The sequence below is a fragment of the Balaenoptera borealis genome (assembly GCF_965194805.1).
Source record: "Balaenoptera borealis genome assembly, chromosome: 4".
NCBI classification, from domain to species: Eukaryota; Metazoa; Chordata; class Mammalia; order Artiodactyla; family Balaenopteridae; genus Balaenoptera; species Balaenoptera borealis.
Genome location: NC_138861.1, coordinates 60271417 through 60285700, shown reverse-complemented (window position 1 = coordinate 60285700; position 14284 = coordinate 60271417). Strand labels below are relative to the sequence as shown.

The window sequence follows — 14284 nt, the reverse complement described above, 5'->3', positions numbered from 1 at the left end:
ATGTTTGGATGCATGCAAAGTAAAGAGATACATAATTTATGAGTTATGCTATATTAATGGTTTAAAATTTATTTTTCTTGGCTACATTTCAGCAAAATTAATTCTTAAGTTTTTATAATTGAAATTTTCACATAGTTTGTGTTTCCAGTCATGCCAAATTAGATGTTACTTGAATTAATAATCCTTAGATAGCTTTGTTATCAATTTTAATTAGAGGTTTCACTCTGCTAATGTAGTGACTTGAATGGTCAACTAGATTTCTAAAGTATTACTTGGATTCAAAAATGAACCATGAATTTTATATCATGTTCACACATTGTAATGGGTTGCTTACAATAAATTACCTAGACACTGAGCTTCCAGAATAAATGATAAAACACACAATGAACAGATTGCTTCAGGTTGTGTTTATTGAGAGTATGGGGAAATTGTTGGTCATAAGGGTACGTGGCCCTTTTGAGTTCCCCCAAGATTTTTAGGTCAAGTCCTCTGTGAAAATTCTGTCTTTTCAAACGTTACCTCCAGCTCTTCATGGGCATTCCAGGGCAGAAGAAAATGGAAGGGAGTCCGACCCTCACCTTTATTATTCATTAGCTTCCCCACTGTGTTATCCTGGGATAACACAGCCTTGGGACTGAACTCTGTTAGTCAAAAGAGTGGACATTTAAGGTTAAGGATTTTTAGGATGTTAAAGGTGATTCAATGCCCACGCTGGGCTCTGGTTCCTTATGTGGCAGAGTTGCCCGTGTGTTCTGTGGTACGTTGCTTTTTCCTGTTTCTGAGAGGAAGGCCTTCTGAGCCTTTGGTTAAGAACAGGGGGCCATTCTTTTCTGAGCCTAAGGTCAGTACTGGACCCCATGTGAAATTGGCCATAACACGATACACTTTTTTCCCCCCTCTATTTGTCTATTCTATCTTTTAGAATTTAAGCCCTGCAAGAACAGGCACACTATTTTGCTATTTTTATTCCCAGTTCCTTACATAGATAAAGTCTGGCATAAATACTGTGTTAGGATTAGCTGTTGACAACCCTGTCTGCTCAACCAAATTGTGACTCTTGTGGAGGAAGGAATAGATATTTTGGTTTGTGGATCTCAGTGCCTCGCCCAATCTTGGAAGCATGGTCATTGTTTAATCAATGAGTTCATTGGTTAATGTATGTGTATCCTTAGAACTCTACTCCTACTGTGGAAAAGAAGAAACGGTGTAATCCATGTCCCACACGGTCCTAATGTTAGTTTGGTAAACATCCAAAAGAAGCAAGAAGAAAATAATAGAACAAGAATGGCATTAGAACACAGAAGTGGCTCCTGTGTCCATTATGTCCTTTCGGCTACCCTTAATTTTACTTTCTGTTTCAAAGATTCCTGAATCTTGGACCACCAGTTGGCCAAAGCCTCAAGGTTGACTAAAGAACTTCATATCCCTTGGACTTACTTCTCCTTTCCCTCTCTCAAGGATCTTTCATTCTTTCATTCCCATTTTCGCACGGCTCTCTTGGTCTCCCCTTTTTTTTTTTGAACTCATGATCAACCCTTTATCTTCACCTAGTTCCCTGCTGGATACCACAGAGATGGAAGAGTAGGAAGGGAAAGGGGGGCTGTCACAGAGTTATACATACTGCCAAGATGAACAATTTTGTTTTTTTCCTCAGCTCTCTCCTTCCAGGGAAGTAACATGACTATGGAAGAAAGCCTGCATTCTGTACTTAGAAGACTCGTAAGCATTGGTATTACCAACCATAGAAATGATTTCTGTGCTACAGAATGGGAAAATCTGCACAGTGCTGCACTTCAAATGACCATGCCAATGTTTATCCTTTTAAGGAAAACAAGCTTAAGCCAAAGTCCAGAGGGACATTCCTGTATGTTTCGCTCTGCATAAATCGCTTGGGACCTTTTCAGTACCAAGGGGTGTGATCAGGGAACCATAATAATGACTGAGATTGAATACTTTTCTTCTTGGTGAAATAGGATCAAACTTTAATATGTTTTAAAGAAAACAGAGAAATTTAAAATTTCCTGCACACTCAAGTTTATGGAGCAAATTCAGACTCACCACCCAATGTTTGAAGACTCAAAAAAGTGATTTGGAGGACAGTAGAGATGGAACTTTTATAAGGGCAGGTTGAAAGCTCAGAATTTAAAATATAGCCACTGACTTTGCTTTTGTTTTCACTGTAACTATGAGACGGCATACAACACAGCTGACTGCCTCTTTCATAAAGCTCTGCCTATTTTTATCTATTTTTATAATGGATATTTATGCAAGCTAGAGAAAAAAAGGTTATAAAGATGTGACAAAAAGATTATACCCTAGATAAACATATTACTATGCAAATTTCTTTGCAATTTAAAGATTTTTCAATTTGTTTAATGACCAGCTAATGTATAATTATATTGGATTTAACCAAATTCTATTACAAAAACAAAGAGTATCATCAATCTGTTAAGGGATTGAAAATTGTCCTGATTCAAAGCACACTTCAAGCTAAAAGGTAGAATTCTCAGAAGGGTATTGCCTCAGTAGTGGGGTCAAATTAATCCTTGCCTAAAGGGGATTTTGTTTTTTGTGTTTTTTGGTTTTTGTTTGTTTGTTTTTGGCTGAACTGCACGGCTTGCTGGGTCTTAGTTCCCCGACCAGGGACTGAACTCAGGACCACTGCAGTGAAAGCAGAGTCCTAACCACTGGACCGCCAGAGAATTCCCCTAAAGGGTATTTTGAACGCACACTAAGAAAGTTTAAAATCAAGCCTCGAAAGTCAAATTGATTCCAAATAACCTAACTGTATTCCAGAACAAAATGAAAAAATATTTAAAGTGATATAAAATATATAATTACATTTATAACCAACATAAAATTCACAATATTTGACATCCAATCAAAAATTACTAAATATAGGCACTCCACTTCAGTACTGTGTCTCATCAGTTTGATTTTCATTCTGAGCATCAGACTACTACTGCTGATTAGATAATGAGTGTTGCATTCATCAACTCTCATAGTTCTCCCTGTATAACTTTCAGATATATATTCTCTCTATCATTACCCCCAGGATAGGCCCACATCATTCATGTCAACAAATATCCTATGAAGGGCATCTTGCTCTGGGCCAGAAATTGTTTTATTTATTGGGATTCAAAAATGAGTCTCTGCCCTTGTTCACAAACTAAGATAATTCCAGTCTAATGTAGCAAATGTTTATACAGATTAAATGAAGTGCCATAAGAAGATGTAGAAAAGAATGTCTGGGGGACTGTGGAAAAAACATAATTATAAATGGTACCATCTCATAGGTCCCTATTAAATGTCAAGGATCATTTCTAATCCTCCCAATAACTCTTCAAGGCAGGTAATATTCCCATTTTACAACTGAAACAATCTCAAAAACCTTAAGGAACTTGTTCAAGGTTAAGAGGCAGAGAAAACCTGGCTGATTCCCAACCCCTTGATTTTTCTACCATATCATGCTATTTGCAAAGGGAAATAACATGTAAGTAATTGCTTCCTGGAGGTACCAATAGATGAGCTTGATCTTGAAAAATAAAAAAGAGTTAGAATTTACTAATGGTCAAGGGAAGAACTAAACTGCAAAAAGAAGGAAAAATGGGTACAAAAACATTAAAACCTGAATGATCATAGCACGTTTAGAGAAGAGTTTATTGTTCTAAACAAGTAGAATACAGAAGGGTGGGGCAGGGATACATTGGACAGAGAGTAGATAGTCATTTCTCAAAGAGTTTTGCTCCCTTTTTGAATTTCGCCCTCATATTTCACCTTCAATGCCAGAAGAATTATCCTGCTAAATAGAATGATGTCACTCATCTATGTATAAACATTCAAGGTTTCTCTTTTTTTCTGCAGCTTCAGGTCCGTATTTCTTAGCACTGATGGCACATGTGCCTTGTTTTTCTAATCTTTGAAATGGGTATATTTTGAATATCTATTTCCTCAGTTACTATAAGGAGATTTTATACACACACACACATACAGTCCCAGCCCTGTTTTTTATAACATATAAAATGGTATGTTTTTACTAAATGTTAGTGATTATTAATAATAATTATTATTATTATTGCTATTCCTTGTGCTATCATAGTATAGTGAGTCAAATCAGACATTTAGCAGAGATGTTTTGGTGAAAATAAAGAATGTTGAAACTGAAATACAAGTACTTCAATTGATTTTTTGAAAAATTAACACATTAGGAAGTGGAGTGTAGGTGATAAGATCTTATGGTTTTACTTTTTTATTTCCCTTTTTATGCCGGCCACAAACAATTTCCTTAGTTGGATATAATAATTAGCAAATATGACCCAACAGGCCAAAGAACCAAAACAAATTTTGCTCCATGTTAACCTTTATTTTAGATTAACTTCGCTGAGAACATTAACTAAGCTGTCACCCTTATCTGCAAGAACATTAGAAGCAGGCATTCCTGTCAGGAAAATCACAGGTTGTACGGTAATTTACTGTGGTTACCTGTTGTGCAAAGTTTCAGGGAGTGATGAAATTGAAATGGCATTACTTCAGGTTTTTTTTTTCTGACCAGAAATTCTCAGCAGGTAATGTCTACAAACCAGGAACTTATAGTCACAACTTTGATCAATGAAACAAAATCATTGAAAGAATATTTTTGCCTATGGAAATTCGTTTTCTACATTTTGTGCATCAAGGGCTTAATTTCACACAGTTACTCATGTATATAAGAAAATTTTTTTCACAAGATAACTAATTATATGTGATGTATTATAGTATTTTCTTTTTTTAAATTCTATCCTATTGTACTCGACTCTGTTATATAATAAAATAATAGTTACAAGCCACAAAATTGATTTTATGACCTACTCATGCATCACAACTTGTAGTCTAAAAGCATTGCTCTAGTCTCTCATGACAGAGCCAAGCTTTGACAGTCCATGGTAGAGTCTATGTCCTTATTAGTGCCTTCCAAGGTACTTGGAGAGTTGATAGAGGTAGAATGCTTAGACCAGCTAGGTCCTTCACACACCCTGCCTATCATCCACCTTCAATCTGATTATCAGATCCTGACCTATTGTTGGAAGTCTCTGAGAATTCCATGGGATGAAGTGTTTGGAGCTGAGCTGGCACAAGTAGGAGGATCTCTGGGCTATTGGTACTCTTGGGGGCTAGTACCTGTCATCATTTCTCATATATTTTCATTTGATTCCTAGGACAAACTAGATTGAAGATTTTAAATAATGCATTGTTTCCTAGGAGGGCTTAAAAAAATGAAATGCTCTCAGTAGGCTTAAGATATACATGGTGTCTTTCTTCCCCATCTTTCTTTCCTTGTCCAGAGAAAGACTGGCTTTGAGCCAATGGGCTTCTAAATTAGACATTCTTGGGTTTGAATTTTAACTTTACCTTTAGGGTTGTCTACCTCACTTTTCTCATCCATAAAGTGAGACTAATGATATCAACTTCATAGCATTCTTGAAATTATTAACACGATTATTATGAAAAACTCAGGCACTGCATCTGACCTAGAGTTGGGACCTAACAAGTATTACTCTCCTCCCCTTCCCTTGATTCTTTACCCCCAGAACACATATTGTTTCCAAACAGCAGTGGGCACAATCCCTGAGCTAACAAGCAACCCACTAAGGACACCACAGATAATCAAAAATTTTTCTTTGGCAGAACCAGAACCCAAAGCTGGGGTGTTACAGTCAATTAAGAAAAATTTAGCACAATGAATATAAACTACATTCCCCCCAAAATCAAATTAAAAAGCCTGTAAAGCCAGTCAACCACCATGTTTATAAGACTATGGTAATTGAGAGGCTATCTTAACTTTCTCTTTAGTGAAAAAAATAAGAAGAAATAAGCATACTATGTAACCAAGTCAATTATTTCTTCTCTGAGTCAGACACAACAAAGAGATTGTACCAGTGTCCAGTTTTGTATGGGGGACAGCAAAGTTTGAAAACAAAGGGGTCACCAAGCATAAACAGAGTAAGGACTCTCAAGTCTTAATTACCAACAGCATCAGCTTACTCTATCTTCTACGCTGTAATTTTAAAGCATGGTATCCCGACCTCCATCAGATGTCAATCTAAAATCTATTGTCATTATTTCTTTGTCCTTCTGATCTCTTCCTCTAGAGGAGCAAACTTTATCCTTCCTAGTATATCTACATTCCAAGGAAATGCCAACCACAGTAGATACTTAAAAATGTGGTTAATATTTTTGGTAAGTTGCTGGGATAAGTAACTCAACTAAGCAAGAATTAATTAAGAAGAGTAATGCCAATAATTACCTAATCTGGTTTTCAACTGTCATAAAATACTTTACAGATGTGATAATCCCCCACCAACTCATTACCATCAGCAGTGTTTCTAGTCTTTTTTCAGTACGAAGTACATCTGAGAACTTTCAGGGCCATGCCAACGTTTCCCCTCATCTGTCCATCCACACCCTCCAACCACAATCACACAATATCACAAAATGTTCTCAGTAAATAATATTTAATTGTATATATATATATATTTAAGGTGGACTGTATCATATGTGATACATAACCAAGTCATCTTCCCTCCCTTTTCCTCCATATTTTCCACCCACCTGTCTTAACTGGATCTCACGGTTCTTTAACCTCCTCTACTTCAGCACCTTCAAATGACACACTAGCTCAGTCACCCACAGGCAGAACCTCACCTTTGACATCATTATCTTCAGAATGCTGCTCAAGAGTAAAGACTCTGAAAGGCCTATCCAAAACTATAACTTTTTGTCCTAACTCTTCTACTCTCAAACTTACACTGAACATACCCAACAACCTATTGGGACCTGAAAGCCCCTCAAAGATACCCCCACCACCACTTTTTCAGTTTATCATACCTTATCCTGCTTTCTGCAACTTCCACCTCAGCCTGGACTCTGTGCTTAGTCATTTCTGCAAATTATGGTCTTTATGATTTACACCAGGCTAATCCCATGGTCTTGTTCACTCTCACTGTCTTTCTCTGTTTTTGCCCTTCAGCTACAAAACATTGCTGAAGAAATGAAATCATGTGAATTGGTATCAGTGTACTTTAATGCTTTCTAGTCCTAGGTGACCTTTTCCTGATATTTTACAATCCTTTTGTTCATTAAGATCAACTACCTTAGAGACTTTCAAGAGGGCGGAGGAGTAAGACGTGGAGATCACCTTCCTCCACACAAATACATCAGAAATACATCTACACGTGGAACTGCTCCTACAGAACACCTACTGAATGCTGGCAGAAGACCTCAGATTTCCCAAAAGGCAAGAAACTCCCTGCATACCTGGGTAGGGTAAAAGAAAAAACAGAGGCAAAAGAATAGGGACGGGACCTGTACCTCTAGGAGAGGGTTGTGAAGGAGCAAAGGTCTCCACACACTAGGAAGCCCCTTCGCGGGCAGAGACTGCGGGTGGCGGAGGGGAAAGCTTCGGAGCCACGGAGGAGAGCGCAGCCACAGGGGTGCAGAGGGCAAAGCGGAGAGACTCCCGCACAGAGGATCAGTGCCGACCAGCACTCACCAGCCCGAGAGTCTTGTCTGCTCACCCGTCGGGGCGGGCGGGGGCTGGGAGCTGAGGCTCCGGCTTCGGAGGTCGGATCCCAGGGAGAGGACTGGGGTTGGAGGTGTTAACACAGCCTGAAGGGGGCTAGTGCACCATGGCTAGCCGGGAGGGAGTCTGGGAAAGTCTGGAACTGCCTAAGAGGCAAGAGACCACTGTTTCTGGGTGCATGAGGAGAGGGGATTAAGAGCACTGCCTAAACGAGCTCCAGAAACGGGCGCGAGCCGAGGCTACCAGCACCGACCCCAGAGACGGGTGTGAGACGCTAAGGCAGCTGCTGCAAGAAGCCTGAGTGCGAGCACAGGTCACTCTCCACACCGCCCCTCCCGGGAGCCTGTGCAGCCCGCCACTGCCAGGCTCCTGTGAGCCAGGGACAACTTCCCCAGGAGAACGCACGGCGCGCCTCACGCTGGTGCAACATCACGCCGGCCTCTGCCGTGCAGGCTCGCCCCGCATCCGTACCCCCTCCCTCCCCCCCGCCTGAGTGAACCAGAGCCCCCGAAGCAGCTGCTCCTTTAACCCCGTCCTGTCTGAGGAAGAACAGACACCCTCAGGCGACCTACATGCAGAGGCGGGGCCAAATCCAAAGCTGAACCCCGGGAGCTGTGCGAACAAAGAAGAGAAAGGGAAATTTCTCCCAGCAGCCTCAGGAGCAGCAGATTAAATCTCCACAGTCAACTTGATGTACCCTGCATCTCTGGAATAACTGAATAGACAACGAATCATCCCAAAATTGAGGTGGTGGACTATGTGTGATTTTGTCTGTATAACTTTGCTTTTACCATTTGCCCTAGGGTTCTGTCTGTTGGTTTTTTGTTTTGTTTTGTTTTTGTTCTTGTTTTTAGTAGAGTTTTTTAGCACTTGTAATCATTGGTGGATTTGTTTTTTGGTTTGGTTGCTCTCTTCTTTCTTTCTATCTTTTTTTTTAATTACTTAAATTTTTTTTAATTTTTAATAATTTTTTATTTTAATAACTTCATTTTATTTTATTTATTTATTTACTTACTTATTTTTTTTCTCCCTTTTCTTCTGGGCCGTGTGGCTGACAGGGTCTTGGTGGTCCGGCCGGGTTTCAGGCCTGTACCTCTGAGGTGGGAGAGCCGAATTCAGGACATTGGTACACCAGAGACCTCCTGGCTCCATGTAACATCAAACGGCGAAAGCTCTCCCAGACATCTCCATCTCAACGTTAAGAATCAGCTCCACTCAACGACCAGCAAGCTACAGTGCTAGACACTCTACGACAAACAACTAGCAAGACAGGAGTACAATCCCACCCATTAGCAGAGAGGTTGCCTAAAATCATAATAAGGTCACAGACACCCCAAAACACACCACCGGATGCAGTCCTGCCCATCAGAAAGACAAGATCCAGCCTCATCCACCAGAACAGAGGCACAAGTCCCCTCCACCAGGAAGCTTACACAACCCACTGAACCAACCTTAGCCACTGGGGGCAGACACCAAAAACAACAGGAACTACGAACCTGCAGCCTGTGAAAAGGAGATCCCAAACAGTAAGTTCAACAAAATGAGAGACAGAGAAACACAGCAGATGAAGGAGCAAGGTAAAAACCCACCAGACCAAACAAATGAAGAGGAAATAGGCTGTCTTTCTGAAAAAGAATTCAGAGTAATGATAGTCAAGATGATCCAAAATCTTGGAAATAGAATGGAGAAAATTCAAGAAATGTTTACCAAGGACCTAGAAGAACTAAAGAGCAAACAAACAATGATGAACACAATAAATGAAATTAAATATTCTCTACAAGGAATCAATAGTAGAATAACTGAGGCAGAAGAACGGATAAGTGACCAGGAAGATAAAATAGTGGAAATAATTACTGCAGAGCAGAATAAAGAAAGAGAATGAAAAGAATTGAGGACAGTCTCAGAGACCTCTGGGACAACATTAAACATACCACCATTCAAATTATAGGGATCCCAGAAGAAGAAAAGAAAAAGAAAGGGACTGAGAAAATACTTGAAAAGATTATAGTTGAAAACTTCCCTAATAAGGGAAAGAAAATAGTCAATCAAGTCCAGGGAGCACAGAGAGTCCCATGCAGGATAAATCCAAGGAGAAACACGCCAAGACACATATTAATCAAACTATCAAAAATTAATTACAAAGAAAAAATATTAAAAGCAGCAAGGGAAAAAACAACAAATAACATACAAGGGAATCCCCATAAGGTTAACAGCTGATCTTTCAGCAGAAACTCTGCAAGCCAGAAGGAGTAGCAGGACATATTTAAAGTGATGAAAGGGAAAAACCTACAACCAAGATTACTCTACCCAGCAAGGATATCATTCAGATTTGACGGAGAAATCAAAATCTTTACAGACAAGCAAAAGCTAAGAGAATTCAGCACCATCAAACCAGCTTTACAACAAATGCTAAAGGAACTTCTCTAGGCAGGAAACACGAGGAAGGAAAAGACCTACAATAACAAACCTAAAACAATTAAGAAAATGGTAATAGGAACATACATATCAATAACTACCTTAAATGTAAATGGATAAAATGCTCCAACCAAAAGATATAGACTGGCTCAATGGATACAAAAACAAGACCCATATACATGCTGTCTACAAGAGACCCACTTCAGACCTAGGGACACATACAGACTGAAAGTAAGGGGATGGAAAAAGATACTCTATGCAAATGGAAATCAAAAGAAAGCTGGAGTAGCAATTCTCCTATCAGACAAAATAGACTTTAAAATAAAGACTATTACAAGAGACAAAGAAGGACACTACATAATGATCAAGGAATCAATCCAAGAAGAAGATATAACAATTGTAAGTATTTATGCACCCAACATAGGAGCACCTCAATACATAAGGCAAATGCTAACAGCCATAAAAGGGGAAATCGACAGTAACACAATCATAGTAGGGGACGTTAACACCCCACTTTCACCAATGTACACATCATCCAAAATGAAAATAAATAAGGAAACACAAGCTTTAAATGATACGTTAAACAAGATGGACTTAATTGATTTTTATAGGACATTCCATCCAAAAACAACAGAATACACTTTCTTTTCAAGTGCCCATGGAACGTTCTCCAGGATAGATCATATCTTGGATCATAAATCAAGCCTTGGTAAACTTAGGAAAATTGAAATCATATCAAGTATCTTTTCTGACCACAACGCTATGAGACTAGGTATCAATTACAGGAAAAAATCTGTAAAAAATACACACACATGGAGGCTAAACAATACAGTACTAAATAAGCAAGAGATCACTGAAGAAATCAAAGAGGAAATTTAAAAAAACCTAGAAACAAATGACAATGAAAACACGATGACCCAAAACCTATGGGATGCAGCAAAAGCAGTTCTAAGAGGGAAGTTTATAGAAATACAATCCTACCACAAGAAACAAGAAACATCTCAAATAAACAACCTAACCTTACACCTAAAGGAACTGGAGAAAGAACAAAAGACCCCAAAGTTAGCAGAAGGAAAGAAATCATAAAGATCAGATCAGAAATAAATGAAAAAGAAATGAAGGAAACGATAGCAAAGATCAATAAAACTAAAGGCTGGTTCTTTGAGAAGACAAAGAAAATTGATAAACCATTAGCCAGATTCTTCAAGAAAAAAAGGGAGAAGACTCATATCAATAGAATTAGAAATGAAAAAGGAGAAGTAACAACTGACACTGCAGAAATACAAAGGATCGTGAGAGATTACTACAAACAACTATAAGCCAATAAAATGGACAACCTGGAAGAGATGGACAAATTCTTAGAAAAGCACAACCTTCCAAGACTGAACCAGGAAGAAATAGAAAATACGAACAGACCAATCACAAGCACTGATACTGAGACTGTGATTAAAAATCTTCCAACAAACAAAAGCCCAGGACCAGGTGGCTTCACAGGCGAATTCTATCAAACATTAAAGAAGAGCTAACACTTATCCTTCTCAAACTCAGACACTATAAAACTCTTAGAGGAAAACATAGGCAGAACACTCTATGACATAAGTCACAGCAAGATCCTTTTTGACCCACCTCCTACAGAAATGGAAATGAAAACAAAAATGAACGAATGGGACCTAATGAAACTTAAAAGCTTTTGCACAGCAAAGGAAAACATAAACAAGATGAAAAGACAACCCTCAGAATGGGACAAAATATTTGCAAATGAAGCAACTGAGAAAGGATTAATCTCCAAAATTTACAAGCAGTTCATGAAGCTCAATATCAAAAAAACAAACAATCCAATCCAAAAATGGGCAGAAAACCTAAATAGACATTTCTCCAAAGAAGATATACAGATAGCCAACAAACACATGAAAGAATGCTCAACATCATTAATCATTAGAGAAATGAAAATCAAAACTACAATGAGGTATCACCTCACACCAGTCAGAATGGCCATCATCAAAAAATCTACAAACAATAAATGCTGGAGAGGGTGTGGAGAAAAGGGAACACTCTTGCACTGTTGGTGGGAATGTAAATTGATACAGCCACTATGGAGAACAGTATGGAGGGTCCTCAAAAATCTAAAAATAGAACTACCATAGGACCCAGCAATCCCACTACTGGGCATATACCCTGAGAAAACCATAATTCAAAAAGAGTCATGTACCACAATGTTCACTGCAGCTCTATTTACAATAGCCAGGACATGGAAGCAACCTGAGTGTCCATCGACAGATGAATGGATAAAGAAGATGTGGCACATATATACAATGGAATATTACTCAGCCATAAAATGAAATGAAATTGAGTTATTTGTAGTGAGGTGGATGGACCTAGAGTCTGTCATACAGAGTGAAGTAAGTCAGAGAGAGAAAAACAAATACCGTATGCTAACACATATATATGGAATCTAAAAAAAAAAAAAAAAAAATGGGTTCTGAAGAACCTAGGGGCAGGACAGGAATAAAGATGCAGACGTAGAAAATGGGCTTGAGGACATGGGGAGGGTGAGGGGTAAACTGGGACGAAGTGAGAGGGTGGCATGGACATATATACACTACCAAATGTAAAATAGATAATTAGTGGGAAGTAGTTGCATAGCACAGGGAGATCAGCTGGGTGCTTTGTGACCACCTAGAGGGGTGGGATAGGGAGGGTGGGAGGGAGATGCAAGAGGGAGGAGATATGGGGATATATGTATATGTACAGCTGATTCATTTGTTATAAAGCAGAAACTAACACACCATTGTAAAGCAATTATGCTTCAATAAAGATGTTAAAGAAAAAAAAAGAAACATAAAATGGTGGTCAAAAATGAAAAAAAAATTAGCAGAGCCTCCCATCAAGCCTCTTAGATAGCCTCAACCACCAGAGGGCAGACAGCAGAAGCAAGAAAAACTACGATCCTGCAGCCTGTGGACCAAAAACCACAGTTACAGAAAGATAGAGAAGATGAAAAGGCAGAGGGCTATGTACCAGATGAAGGAACAAGAAAAAACCCCAGAAAAACAACTAAATGAAGTGGAGATAGGCAACCTTCCAGAAAAAGAATTCAGAATAATGATAGTGAAGATGATCCAGGACCTCGGAATAAGAATGGAGGCAAAGATTGAGAAGATGCAAGAAATGATTAACAAAGACCTAGAAGAATTAAAGAACAAACAAACAGAGATGACCAATACAATAACTGAAATGAAAACTACACTAGAAGGAATCAATAGCAGAATAACTGAGGCAGAAGAACGGATAAGTGACCTGGAAGACAGAATGGTGGAATTCACTGCTGTGGAACAGACTAAAGAAAAAAGAATGAAAAGAAATGAAGACAGCCTAAGAGACCTCTGGGACAACATTAAACGCAACAACATTCACATTATAGGGGTCCCAGAAGGAGAAGAGAGAGAGAAAGGACCCAAGAAAATATTTGAAGAGATTATAGTCGAAAACTTCCCTAACATGGGAAAAGAAATAGCCACCCAAGTCCAGGAAGCTCAGAGAGTCCCATACAGAATAAACCCAAGGAGAAACACGCCGAGACACATAGTAATCAAAGTGGCAAAAATTAATGACAAAGAAAAATTATTGAAAGCAGCAAGGGAAAAACGACAAATAACATACAAGGGAACTCCCATAAGGTTAACAGCTGATTTCTCAGCAGAAACTCTGCAAGCCAGAAGGGAGTGGCATGATATACTTAAAGTGATGAAAGGGAAGAACCTACAACCAAGATTACTCTACCTGGCAAGGATCTCATTTAGATTTGATGGAGAAATCAAAAGCTTTACAGACAAGCAAAAGCTAAGAGAATTCAGCACCACCAAACCAGCTCTACAACAAATGCTAAAGGAACTTCTCTAAGTGGGAAACACAAGAGAAGAAAAGGACCTACAAAAACAAACCCAAGACAATTAAGAAAATGGTCATAGGAACATACATATCGATAATTACCTTAAACGTGAATGGATTAAATGCTCCAACCAAAAGACATAGACTGGCTGAATGGATACAAAAACAAGACCCATATATATGCTGTCTACAAGAGACCCACTTTAGACCTAGGGACACATACAGACTGAAAGTGAGGGGATGGAAAAAGATATTCCATGCAAATGGAAATCAAAAGAAAGCTGGAGTAGCTATACTCATATCAGATAAAATAGACTTTAAAATAAAGAATGTTAAAAGAGACAAGGAAGGACACTACATAATGATCCAGGGATCAATCCATGAAGAAGATATAACAATTATAAATATATATGCACCCAACAT

At 38.8% G+C, this 14284-nt stretch overlaps 1 protein-coding gene across 14 annotated transcripts in view; it reads right to left on the bottom strand.

The window, feature by feature from the left end:
• LOC309627935 (uncharacterized protein) overlaps positions 1 to 14284 on the bottom strand; it is a 144745-nt gene that overhangs the window by 119006 nt on the left and 11455 nt on the right. For 12 of the 14 annotated variants that reach the window (XR_014244040.1, XR_014244041.1, XR_014244042.1 and 9 more), the window contains exon 2: positions 8574 to 8653. The exons of 1 other annotated variant lie outside the window; for it this stretch is intronic. The gene's annotated coding sequence lies outside the window, so the exon portion shown is untranslated. Of the gene's footprint in view, positions 1 to 8573; positions 8750 to 14284 lie in introns of all 14 variants that reach the window. One more of the 14 variants, XR_014244048.1, reaches the window with a different exon arrangement.